Source organism: Palaemon carinicauda, chromosome 44 (assembly GCF_036898095.1).
Source record: "Palaemon carinicauda isolate YSFRI2023 chromosome 44, ASM3689809v2, whole genome shotgun sequence".
NCBI lineage: Eukaryota > Metazoa > Arthropoda > Malacostraca > Decapoda > Palaemonidae > Palaemon > Palaemon carinicauda.
The window spans coordinates 51,776,945-51,789,444 of record NC_090768.1 but is presented as its reverse complement, the minus strand read 5'-3'; the positions used below and the strand labels follow the sequence as shown (position 1 = coordinate 51,789,444).

The window sequence follows — 12,500 nt, the reverse complement described above, 5'->3', positions numbered from 1 at the left end:
GTTGCAGCATTCACTAGCAACTCATAATTATCTGTGTACATGATAAAATGATTTATAGTTTTTTAGCCATATGCATCAATGAAATGCTGATGCATGACCACATAATTGCAGTGAGATTGAAATCTCCTACTGAGTTTTCGAATGGCCAATATAGCATATATTGAGGGGGCTTCCACTCCCCTTCCCAGCATGTGAATTTGTAAACTAGACAGACACTGGTGTTAAGACTCCTTGGATACTATGGAGGCATGACTGTTTTTCATCACAAGGACAACTATCAGGTTTGGCTTGCTGTATATTCTCAGCAATACTGGTGCCTTTGGTTTCACTCCACATCTGATGATTATTTTAATACTAGTGTACGCAACCCGTCAAAAATGACTGCTAGATATTTAGATAGATTTACACTCATTCACCTGTTCCCAGCCACCTCACCAGGGTATGATTACTTCCACTCACCCGAAGGATGGGGAGCGAGCTTATAAATACGTTTGGCAATACTGCTGAGCGTGACCGGAAGGATATATATATATATATATATATATATATATATATATATATATATATATATATATATATATATACATAAATATATATACATATACATATACATATATATAAATATATATACATATACATATATATAAATATATATACATATACATATATATAAATATATATACATATACATATATATAAATATATATAAATATATATACATATACATATATATATATATACATATATATATATATATATACATATACATATATATATATATATATATACATATACATATATATATATATATATATATAAATATATATATATATATATAATATATAAATATATATATATACATATACATATATATAAATATATATATATATATATATATATATATATATATATAAATATATATATACATATACATATATATATATATATATATATATATATATATATATATATATATATATATATATATATATACACACACAAACACAGCAAAACAATTTCTCTATATTATACAGGGATTATAATCCGAAATTAGCAATAAACACATATGTGGAGCACCATAAACAACAACAACATCAACAACAAGGCCAATAGATTCGCCGGCCTTATCAACGGCATAAATTGAAGGTATCATCAACGCTAATCGTAATGAGAACTTACAAGCCCCTTTCGGATAGAAGCTCTTGCACCTGACATTCTCCCACGGAATGACACGGTTATTAAGTTTAGTGACGTCACTGCATATCAAATACTCCTCCGTGCTGACGTCACAAAATAGCAGACTAATCAACCGACATATCCGCCTGCGACGGAAGGTAAATTTTCTTTTTTAGTCAAACGTTTGTTTCCTGTTCTTCCAGTTTTCTGTTTTCAAACGTTCACGAGGACACAGGAAGTTTGGGAAAATATTGTGTTTTTAGTTAAACGTGTTTGCCGTTCTTCCAGTTTTATGTTTTCAAAACGTCCAAGGGTATGTTTTCAGAAGTTTGGGAACTCATATTGTGTTTTTAGTTAAACATGTGTTTCCAGTTCTTCTGGTTTCCAGTTTTCAAACGTTCAAGGGTATGTTTTCAGATGTTTGGGAACTCATACTGTGTTTTTAGTCAAACGTTAATTTCCAGTTCTTCAAGTTTCAAAACGTTCGTGGGGATGTTTTCAGACGTTTGGGAAGACATACTGTGTTTACAGTCAAACGTTTGGTTTCCGTTCTTCCAGTTTTCTGTTCTCAAACGTTCAGGGGTTTGTTTTCAGATGTTTGGGAACTCATATAGAGTTTTAGTCAAACGTGTGTTTCCCGTTCTTCTAGTTTTCAGTTTTCAAACGTTCAAGGGTATGTTTTCAGACGTTTGGGAAGACATACTGTGCTTTTAGTTAAATGGTAGAGGCAAGGGACAGTTACACTGCCCTATCAAGCAGGACAATGCCCTTGAAACTGACAATATATGCATATGATCAGCGTTCAAGCTATGACCAAGGTGGGCCAGGCAATGTCTGCGGATGACTCAGCAAATAGACCTACAGCCCCCCCAAAAAACCTCCCATCCTTACCTCACAAGGATGGTGAGGTTGCAGCGACCAAAGAAACTAACGAGTTTGAGCGGGACTCGAAACCTAGTCTGGCGTTCACCAGTCAGGGACGTTATCACATCTTCTAGTTTTCTGTTTAGTAACGTCCACGAGGACACGGAACGTTTGGGAAGCAATACTGCATTTGTCATGAAATATAATCAAAACCAACGAGTTAACTATTTAATCAACAACGTCTCGTACTTTTTCGACTAAGAAATAAATAAAAAACCAACGTGTTTGTTATATAAAAAACTCAAACTCAAAAATAGCATTTTTAAATAACTGAAAATAGCATAAAATTCCAGACTAAAATTTAACTCCCTTTACTGGGGGGTAACAACCGAAAACTAAAGTACACATAAATATATAAGAAGCATGACGTTAATAACGAGTAAATTAAATCGTAAACTATAAGTAATTGCCTTCATAATTTACTTTTATCGCCACTGTCACAAAGCCATAAGTGATGTTACATCTTCATTGGATCATAAGTATAAATGTCATACTTTTAAAACTATTAACATTACATAACGTAAAATTCCTCATTAAAACAACTAACGTTTGAAAACCTGAAATTCCTCTTTAAAACAACTAAAATTTCAAAACTTAAAATTCCTCATTAAAACAACTAACATTTGAAAAAATTCTCTATAAAACTAACATTTGAAAACGTAAAATTCCTCATTAAAACAACTAACATTTGAAACAAAAATTTAAAACTAACATTTGAAAAAAAAAATTCCTCATTAAAACTAACATATTTCCAAAAGAATAATTTATATTATGAAAAGAACTTCAGTTTAAACCCTAAATTCCTTTTACTAACTAATCTTCCTCACCTATCTTTGCTCTTCTCTCAGGTACATAAAAAAGAATACATTAAAACTTGCAGAAATAAATCACTTTTTTTTTTTCCCCAGATACTTCTTCGTTAGCATCGCTGAACCTGCCTTAGTCTTCTCTCACTACATTAACATTTTCCCAGTGATGAAAGAGAATTGCCAGGGAGAGAATAATGAAGCGAATCTCTTTGTGCGCGCGTGTCAAAGAAACCACGAACATCATACATAAACACACACACACACACGCGTATGTGTATATATATATATATATATATATATATATATATATATATATATATATATATATATATATATATATATATATATATATATATATATATATATATATATATATATGTGTGTGTGTGTGTGTGTGTATAAATACATAAATATATATAAATATATATATATATATATACAAATATATATTTATAAATACATATATAAATATATATACATATATATACATTATATTTATATATATACATAATATATATATATATATATATATATATATATATATATATATATATATATATATATATATATATATATATATATATATATATATATATATATATATATATATATATATTATATATATATACATATATCCATACATACACACACACACATACATATATATATATATATATATATATATATATATATATATATATATATATATATATATATATATATGTGTGTGTGTGTGTGTGTGTGTCAACAAAATATCAACAAATCAACAAGTGCAGTCGGTTCTAGTCCACAGCAGAGAAAAGGCCCCAAACATATCCTTATTCATGTCTGCCCTTTGGCCAGTTTTCATCACCAAGCATGCCAGTGTGGATTGGTGATGGTGGGAGTCATTTATCTGATTTCTCACAGCAAACCAACCTAGTATGAGTGTTCCTGGCTAGTACACCTTTGCTGATCATAGCTATACACAAACCCTTTCCCTACGTTAAGGTATCACCTCTCACAAATATGAGTGTGTGCGTTATTGCCATGAAAAGCGAAAAGACTTGACTGGACTTGGCACTTTCAACTTATTGGTAACATCATTGGACAGAAAATATTATGAATCCAATGATTATACACCAATAAAATGAAAGTTATTATAATATATACATATTTTATTCTCATTACGTATAGGCTATTGCGAGAGAGAGAGAGAGAGAGAGAATTATCCAAGTCTAATTTAACATCAAAGTCATCAAGTTACATAAGGACATCGTATGCATGCATCTCCGAGAACACAAGAAAGGGAACCACGAGAGAGAGAGAGAGAGAGAGAGAGAGAGAGAGAGAGAGAGAGAGAGAGAGAGAGAGAGAGAGAGAGGAGAGAGAGAGAGAGAGAGGGGGGGGGGTCCCGTAACGCCGATGGTAACCAAAAAGTTAATTACAAACGGAAAAACAAGACCAAATAGAGTAAATGTTCCTTCGCCAACCTTGAATACGCCAATCTATCTACTGCGCAGCACAGTAGCAACTCAGCCAGAAAATTGTTATTAATTTTAGGCTTTGGATTCTCTTTATCGATTAAATAAAACTACCAAAACAGCTAATACACCGGTAAACAGAGTAACATACCCTGTGAAGTAAGGTCAATGATAAGAAACCATTATGTATGTTTGGAGGAATATATATCTATTAATAGGTGAATACCAATTGAACTATGTCATTAATAACCACGCACGACATATAAGCAATATTCGTTATAATTAACAGTTATGGAAGCCCAATGACAGGCAAATAACACTCTAAAGCATAAAATCAAATAAAGTGCAAATGAACCTCTAAATAATTAAATAAAGGATTTTTGAACCTGTAAATAATTAAATAAAGGGCGAATGAACCATTATATAATTACATAAAGGGCGAATGAACCTCTAAATAATTCAATAAAGGGCGAATGAACCATTCTATAATTACATAAAGGGCGAATGAACCTGTAAATAATTCAATAAAGGGCGAATGAACCACTATATAATTACATAAAGGGCGAATGAACCTCTAAATAATTAATCAAAGGGTGAATGAACCTCTAAATAAATAAATGGCGAATGAACTTCTAAATAATTAAATAAAGGGCGAAAGAACCTCTAAATAGTTAAATAAAGGGTGAATGAACCTCTTAAACAATTAAAGGGCGAATGAACCACTATATAATCAAATAAAGGGCGAATGAACCTCTAAATAATTAACGGGCGAATGAAACAATACATAATCACATAAAAGGCGAATGAACTTCTAAAGTATACGTAAAATTAAATAAAGAATTATAAAATTTCGATCTCTAAATCATTCCGAATTTTACATCGTCATCGGATGGACTCAAAGTCTGGGCTGTGATGTCCTCCAAACAATATCCCTTACGTAAGTTCAATGTAAGCAGGAGTCTATAGCCTTCACTTTTAATGCGAATTCAAGGCACGATACCCATCCTTTTTATTCCAAACCACATCTTTCGGTTTAATGGGTAAAATTCATCACACTCTTAGGAACTGGCCTGTTTTTCTCATGGGCCAAGGCCCCCCCCCCCCCCCCACCCACCCCACGATAAAGACATTGGTATTGAACTTCGAAATGATGCGGTGGGTCCTTTTAGATATCCTTGGGGTTTTTCTTCGGCCCGAGTGGATAGCTGGGGATTGAGAACCTGTATTTTCTGTTTGGTCCGTAATAGTTTTTAACTGTTAACTCTCACCTTCACATTCAAGGGCAGAGAGTCTACGATTTTTTTTTTTTGGACAATGTTTGGTCTTTGTTATCCGTGGTTGTTGATATTTCCATTTTCGAAAAAAATTTTATTATTGTTTTTTATTTATAATTGAAAATTTTTCATCATTGGTTTTTCTTTACAACTGAAAAATTTTCATCACTACTTTCTCTTTACATTAGAAAAAAAATTTTCATTACTTTCTCTTTACATTTAAAAAAACAATTATCAATACTAATCTCTTTACACTTGAAAAATGCTCATCATTACTTTCTCTTTACAATTGAAAATTTTTCATCATTGCTTTCTCTTTACATTTGAAAACACTATTTCATCATTACTTTCACTTTACATTTGAAAAATGTTCATCATTGCTTTCCCTTTACATTAGAAAACTATTTATCATTACTCTCGCTTTACAATTGAAACATTTTCATCATTGCTTTCTCTCTACATTTGAAAAACGTTCATCATTGCTTTCTCTTTGCATTCGTAAAATTTTCAGCATTGTTTTCTCTTTACATTAGTAAAAAAAATATTCGACATTAGAAAAAAATATTTAGCATTGCTCTCTCTTTACATCCGAAAAAAATGTTCATCACATCTTTCTCTTTGCATTCGAAAAATGTTAATCATTGTTTTCTCTTTACATTCTCGGTTGATTGTCAATGCTTTGACAAAGGAATTACTCATGACGTAGGTTGAATTGTGTTAGCATTTTTCCTCTGGAACCCAGTGCTTCGTTGACTTGAGAATGTGAAAACTCTTATAAGCATAAGTTTAGAAACATCCTGCCCAAATACTAACAGGATATTGGAAAGGTTACACTTCAATCAACATTATCTACCTCCAAAGCATGACTAACTAGAGGGGCACTCTGTAGAGCGCAGACCTCCGCCGCAGCAGCTTATTTCTCGACCTTGACCTTTGACCTTAACATGTATTAATTGGCGTGGGTTTTCATACACTCAAATATGAACCAAGTTTAAATCTAAGACAACGATGTCCAAACTCATGGCTGATTACGTGAATTGGACATTTTGCTTGACCGTGATCTTAACCTTTGACTTTGGCCTTCCAAAATTTAATCATTTCTAGTTTTTTACATAACAGTTAATCCCTGCAAGTTTCATTACTCTATGGTTAAAATTGTGGCCAGGAAGCTGTTCATAAACAAACAAACACACAAACAAACACACACACAGAGGGACGAAAACATAACATACTTCCAACTTCGTTGGCGGCTGTAAAAAAAAAATCTCATTTTACGTATGTACCTAACATTGCTATTACATTAGCGTAAGTTTAATCATTACGGAAACTATACGAGTTTGTAAATGTTTTTTTTTTTATCTAACCATACAAGTTGCGATGTCATCTTGTGATGACACTACACATTAAGAGTAACAAGTGACATTTCTGTGATGAACTGCTAATTATGGGTCTCTTTAGCTTGTAAAAAAATGACAGACTTAAAGATGACGCAATTGATGGACACGGCACATAAAAATTTCCATTGATTCAATATTTTTTTAAAAATTCTATGATATCTGATATCATGATTACTGATGCTTCTCACTTCTTTTATTTACGCTTATAACTGTTCTATATTACTAGTTTTTATCTTTATCAATTACTATAATTCCTCTTATCATAATTTACAAACACTTGAAATTAACTACAATCTCAAAACCTACATAAATAAATACTATATATAAATGTCAATACGGTATCTTGAATCTTTGACAAAAACAGAATTCTAACTAAGAAAACAAAAACTAATATTACTTTCCAAGAAAAAATGTACACACATATCAAGCAAAAATCATCCACCTAAAATAGCCAAGGCTAACCACTCATTAAGAAATTGTTTGCAAACAACTTTCATTCCCAAATGAATTTAGCCTTAGGCCGGTAAGAATCACATGACGACCGAAAAAGAGCAGAATCCACAAACAAGAGGTTAACGTAGTAATGAAATACACCTTGCTGTACGTGAGTCCTCAAATTTATTGTAGGTTTCGTAACAGCTGACCCATTAACACGGACTCAGTAATCAGTATTAAGCCCTTAGATTGCTATTTCTATAGTCATTTTTTTTAGTGAGGCAAATTTACACCGACTCGCAGGGGTGCCCTCTTAGCTCGGAAAAGTTTCCTGCTCCCTGATTGGTTGGAATTATCTTGCCCAACCAATCAGCGATCAGGAAACCTTTCCGAGCTAAAAGGGCACCCCTGCGAGTCGGTGCAAATCTGCATTAACAGGGACTCGGTAATCAGTATTAAGCCCTTAGATTGCTATTTCTATAGTCATTTCTTTTAGTGAGGCAGATTAACACCGACTCGCATGGGTGCCCTTTTAGCTCGGAAAAGTTTCCCGCTACCTGATTGGTTAGCATTATCTTGCCCACTCAATCAGCGATCAGGAAACTTTTCCGAGCTAAAATGGGACACCTGCGAGTCGGTGCAAATCTGCCTCACTATATAAAATTGACTATAGTTTTAAAGAGAATTGGGATATGGAACTACGTGAGTCCTCAAATTTATTGTAGGTTTCGTAACAACTGACCCATTAACTCAGTAATCAGTATTAAGCCCTTAGATTGCTATTTCTATAGTCATTTTTTTTAGTGAGGCAAATTTACACCGACTCGCAGGGGTGCCCTTTTAGCTCGGAAAAGTTTCCTGCTACCTGATTGGTTGGAATTATCTTGCCCAACCAATCATCGATCAGGAAACTTTTCCGAGCTAAAAGGGCACCCCTGCGAGTCGGTGCAAATCTGCCTCACTAAAAAAAATTGACTATAGTTTTGAAGAGAATTGGGATATGGAACTACGCGAGTCCACAAATTTATTGTAGGTTTCGTAACAACTGACCCATTAACCGGGACTCAGTAACAGTATTAGGCCCTTAGATTGCTATTTCTATAGTCAATTTTTTTTAGTAAGGCAGATTTACACCGTCTCGCAGGGGTGCCCTTTTAGCTCGGAAAAGTTTCTCGCTACCTGATTGGTTAGCATTATCTTACCCACCCAATCAGGTAGCATGAAACTTTTCCGAGCTAAAAGGGCACCCCTGCGAGTCGGTGCAAATCTGCCTCACTAAAAAAATTGACTATAGTTTTGAAGAGAATAGGGATATGGAACTACGCAAGTCCTCAAATCTATTGTAGGTTTCGTAACAACTGACCCATTAACTCAGTAATCAGTATTAAGCCCTTAGATTGCTATTTCCATAATCAATTTTTTTTAATAAGGCGGATTTACACCGACTCGCAGGGGTGCCCTTTTAGCTCGGAAAAGTTTCCTGATAGCTGACTGGTTAGAATTATCTCGCCCAACCAATCAGCGATCAGGAAACTATTCCGAGCTAAAAGGGCACCCCTGCGAGTCGGTGCAAATCTGCATTAACCGGGACTCGGTAATCAGTATTAAGCCCTTAGATTGGTATTTCTATAGTCAATTTTTTTTAGTGAGGCAGATTTACACCGACTCGCAGGGATGCCCTTTAAGCTCGGAAAAGTTTCCTGCTACTTGATTGTTTAGCATTATCTTACCCACCCAATCAGCGATCAGGAAACTTTTCCGAGCTAAAAGGGCACCCCTGCGAGTCGGTGCAAATCTGCATTAACCGGGACTCAGTAATCAGTATTAGGCCCTTAGATTGTTATTTCTATAGTCAAATTTTTTTTTTAGCGAGGCAGATTTACACCGACTCGCAGGGATGCCCTTAAAACTCGAAAAAGTTTCCTGATAGCTGATTGGTTAGAATTATCTCGCCCAACCAATCAGCGATCAGGAAACTTATCCGAGCTAAAAGGGCACCCCTGCGAGTCGGTGCAAATCTGCCTCACTAAAGAAAAAAAAATACTATAGTTTTGAAGAGAATTGGTATATAGAACTTTAATAAACTAACGATCTTTTGTTTGTACAGTACAGTTGGCTACATTCATTTCGGTACACTTCTCGCAAGGCTAAGGAGACGTCAAGTGTACCGGAATTAATGAAGCCGACTGTATGACGAGAGATGGTAAGGATGGTTAGTAATTACCTCCACAAACAAAATTGGAAGGAGGTTATGTTTTACCCTTTGTTTGTGTATTTGTGTGTGAACAGCTTCCTAGCCACAATTTTAATCGTAGAGTAATGAAACTTGCAGGGATAAACTTATGTAAAAAGCTGAAATTTATTAAATTTTGGAAGGTCAGGGTCAAAGGTCAAGCAAAATGTCCAATTCACGTAATCAGCCTTAAGATTGGACATCGGTGTCACAGAAACTTCAAAATTGGTTCATATTTGAGTGTATGGAAATCCACACCAATTGATACATATTAAGGTCAAAGGTCAAGGTCGAGCAAAAGGCTGAGCAATCAGGTACCGTGGCGGAGGTCTGCAGTCTATTGAGTGTCCCTCTAATTAAGTAATAGGATGGTTATCAATGAATAAACACGAAGTAAAACTACATAGTTACAGTACTTTTTTACGATATACACGTTAAAACTATGAAATGAAAAATTGGGAAAATAACATAATTGTGTACGATGACAAAATGAACAATTAAAATGAGATTAACAATTTGAAAACGTATGAAAACGACATAAAAAAAAAGTTATAATATGCATGGCATGTATATAATCCATACATCATTTTTGGAAAGTGAATAAAAAACCAACACACACATACACACACACACACACACACACACACACACACATATATATATATATATATATATATATATATATATATATATATATATATATATATATATATATATATATATATATATATATATATATATATATGTGTGTGTGTGTGTGTGTGTGTGTGTGTGTAAGTATGTTACTAAAAATAACCAGGTCAGCGAGTTAAGAAATATCTTACAAAGGAGAAATGGAAACAAAGAATGTTTGAACTAGAAAAAAAAAAAAAAAAAAAAACGGCATCAAGTAACCAAGGGAATTTAACCGAGTTAGACAACAAAACCAAAACTACACAAAAACAGTTAACCGTTATCAAACTTATCAAGGTTATAACGAATCCTATGAGTAATATACAAAAAAAAAATACATATAGACTGACATTGGCCTTCGACCATAAGATATGATCAGCGAAAGAAAAGGCAAGTGTGAAAAAACAAGAGTTCTTATGACACATATTCCAAGGTCCAAGCGATCTAAGGACTTAGGGAAATTTTTTCCCCGAATGTCCTTGTATAATTTTTCTATGACCGTAAGAATTTCTCTCTTAGCTAGACCATAACTGACCTGTTCCTTAACAAAAACTGATCAATGGTTTACAGGGTTGTAGTGTCCTACAGGTAACGTCCTTGACTGGTGATCGCCAGGCTGGGATTTGAGTCCCACTCAAGCTCGTAGTTCCTCTGGTGGCTGCAACCTTACCATCCTTGTGAGCTAAGGATGGGGGGTTTGGGAGAGCCTATAGATCTATCTGTTGAGTCATCAGCAGCCCTTGCCTGGCCCTCCCTGGTCCTAGCTTGGATAGAGAGGAGGCTTGGGCGCTGATCATTCGTATATATGGTCAGTCTCTAGGGCATTGTCCAGCTTGATAGGGCAATGTCACTGTCCCTTACCTCTGCCATTCATGAGCAACCTTTAAATCTTTATAGCCATTGCCTGGCCCTCACTGGTCCTAGCTTGGGTGGAGAGGGGGATTGGGTGCTGATCATAAGTATATATGTGATTATACGTATATAATATGGTCAGTATCTAGGGCCCTGTCCTGCTTGATAGGGAAATGTCACTGTCCCTTACCTCTGCCGTTCATGAGCGACCTTTAAACCTTTATAGCCATTGCCTGGTCCTCACTGGTCCTAGCTTGGGTAGAGAGGGGCTTTGGGGCTGATCATACGTATATATGGTCAGTGGCTAGGGCATTGTCCTGCTTGATTGGGAAATGTCACTGTCCCTTGCCTCTGCCATTCATGAGCGGCCTTTAAACCTCAATAGCCTCTAAACTTCGTTTGTGATATAGGAACCATTTCATTTCCTTGTCCATTAAGAAGTAAAAAAAAACCATATCTTCCCTCGATTCGTTGACTTTCTTATTATCATTCTTCAACGGACCCCAAAATCATGATAAAAACTACGATGATAAAATAATAAACCTTATTATTATAGTGAAAGATAAGGGTCAATTTCTTCGTAGAATACAAGATAAGAACCCTTTCCCAACCATCCCTTATCAAGAACCTCATGCACGGACACAAGTAAAATCACAAAACAACACAGGCCACACCATCCCTAAAATTCTAATTACTTAAAAAAAAAAGTACAGTCACGTGGACCCACCAAAATCCGAGACGGAGATAAACAGGTTCCTTACCGGCAATCTAAACGAACCAATCAGAAGCCTCGAATCCATTTTCGTAGGAAACACGTATCGTACATAAAGGCAAAATAAGGGAGAAGTCGGTGGTCATTAAGGATAAAAAGCGTGGATGGAAATTAAAAAAGTTGGTTGCGCAACGTATTACGACAGTCCGGCACATTTTATGGTTTTGATTCGTTTAAGGAGTTGGGTAATAAGAAAATATGAAGGTGTCCGTGGCAAGACCTTTACCAAGGATAGATCACTTCGTCCAAAGACGACAGTTCACTAAAAACTGGTCCCTCTGTGAATATAAGGCGTAAATATCTACCTAAAGGATATGTCAATAAAAAGAGCAATGGCAATAATAATAGTTTGTCATCATCACCACCATCTCCTCCTACGTCTATTGACGCAAAGTGCCTCAGTTAGATTCCTCCAGTCGTCTCTATCTTGTGCAAATCAATACTTCTCCATTCATCATCTCCTACTTCACGCTTCAAAGTCCTCAGCCACGTA

At 34.9% G+C, this 12,500-nt stretch overlaps 1 protein-coding gene across 5 annotated transcripts in view; it reads right to left on the bottom strand.

Moving 5' to 3' along the window:
• The window catches only part of LOC137634285 (solute carrier family 41 member 1), a 166,056-nt gene that overhangs the window by 78,553 nt on the left and 75,003 nt on the right, over nucleotides 1–12,500 (bottom strand). The window lies entirely within an intron of this gene.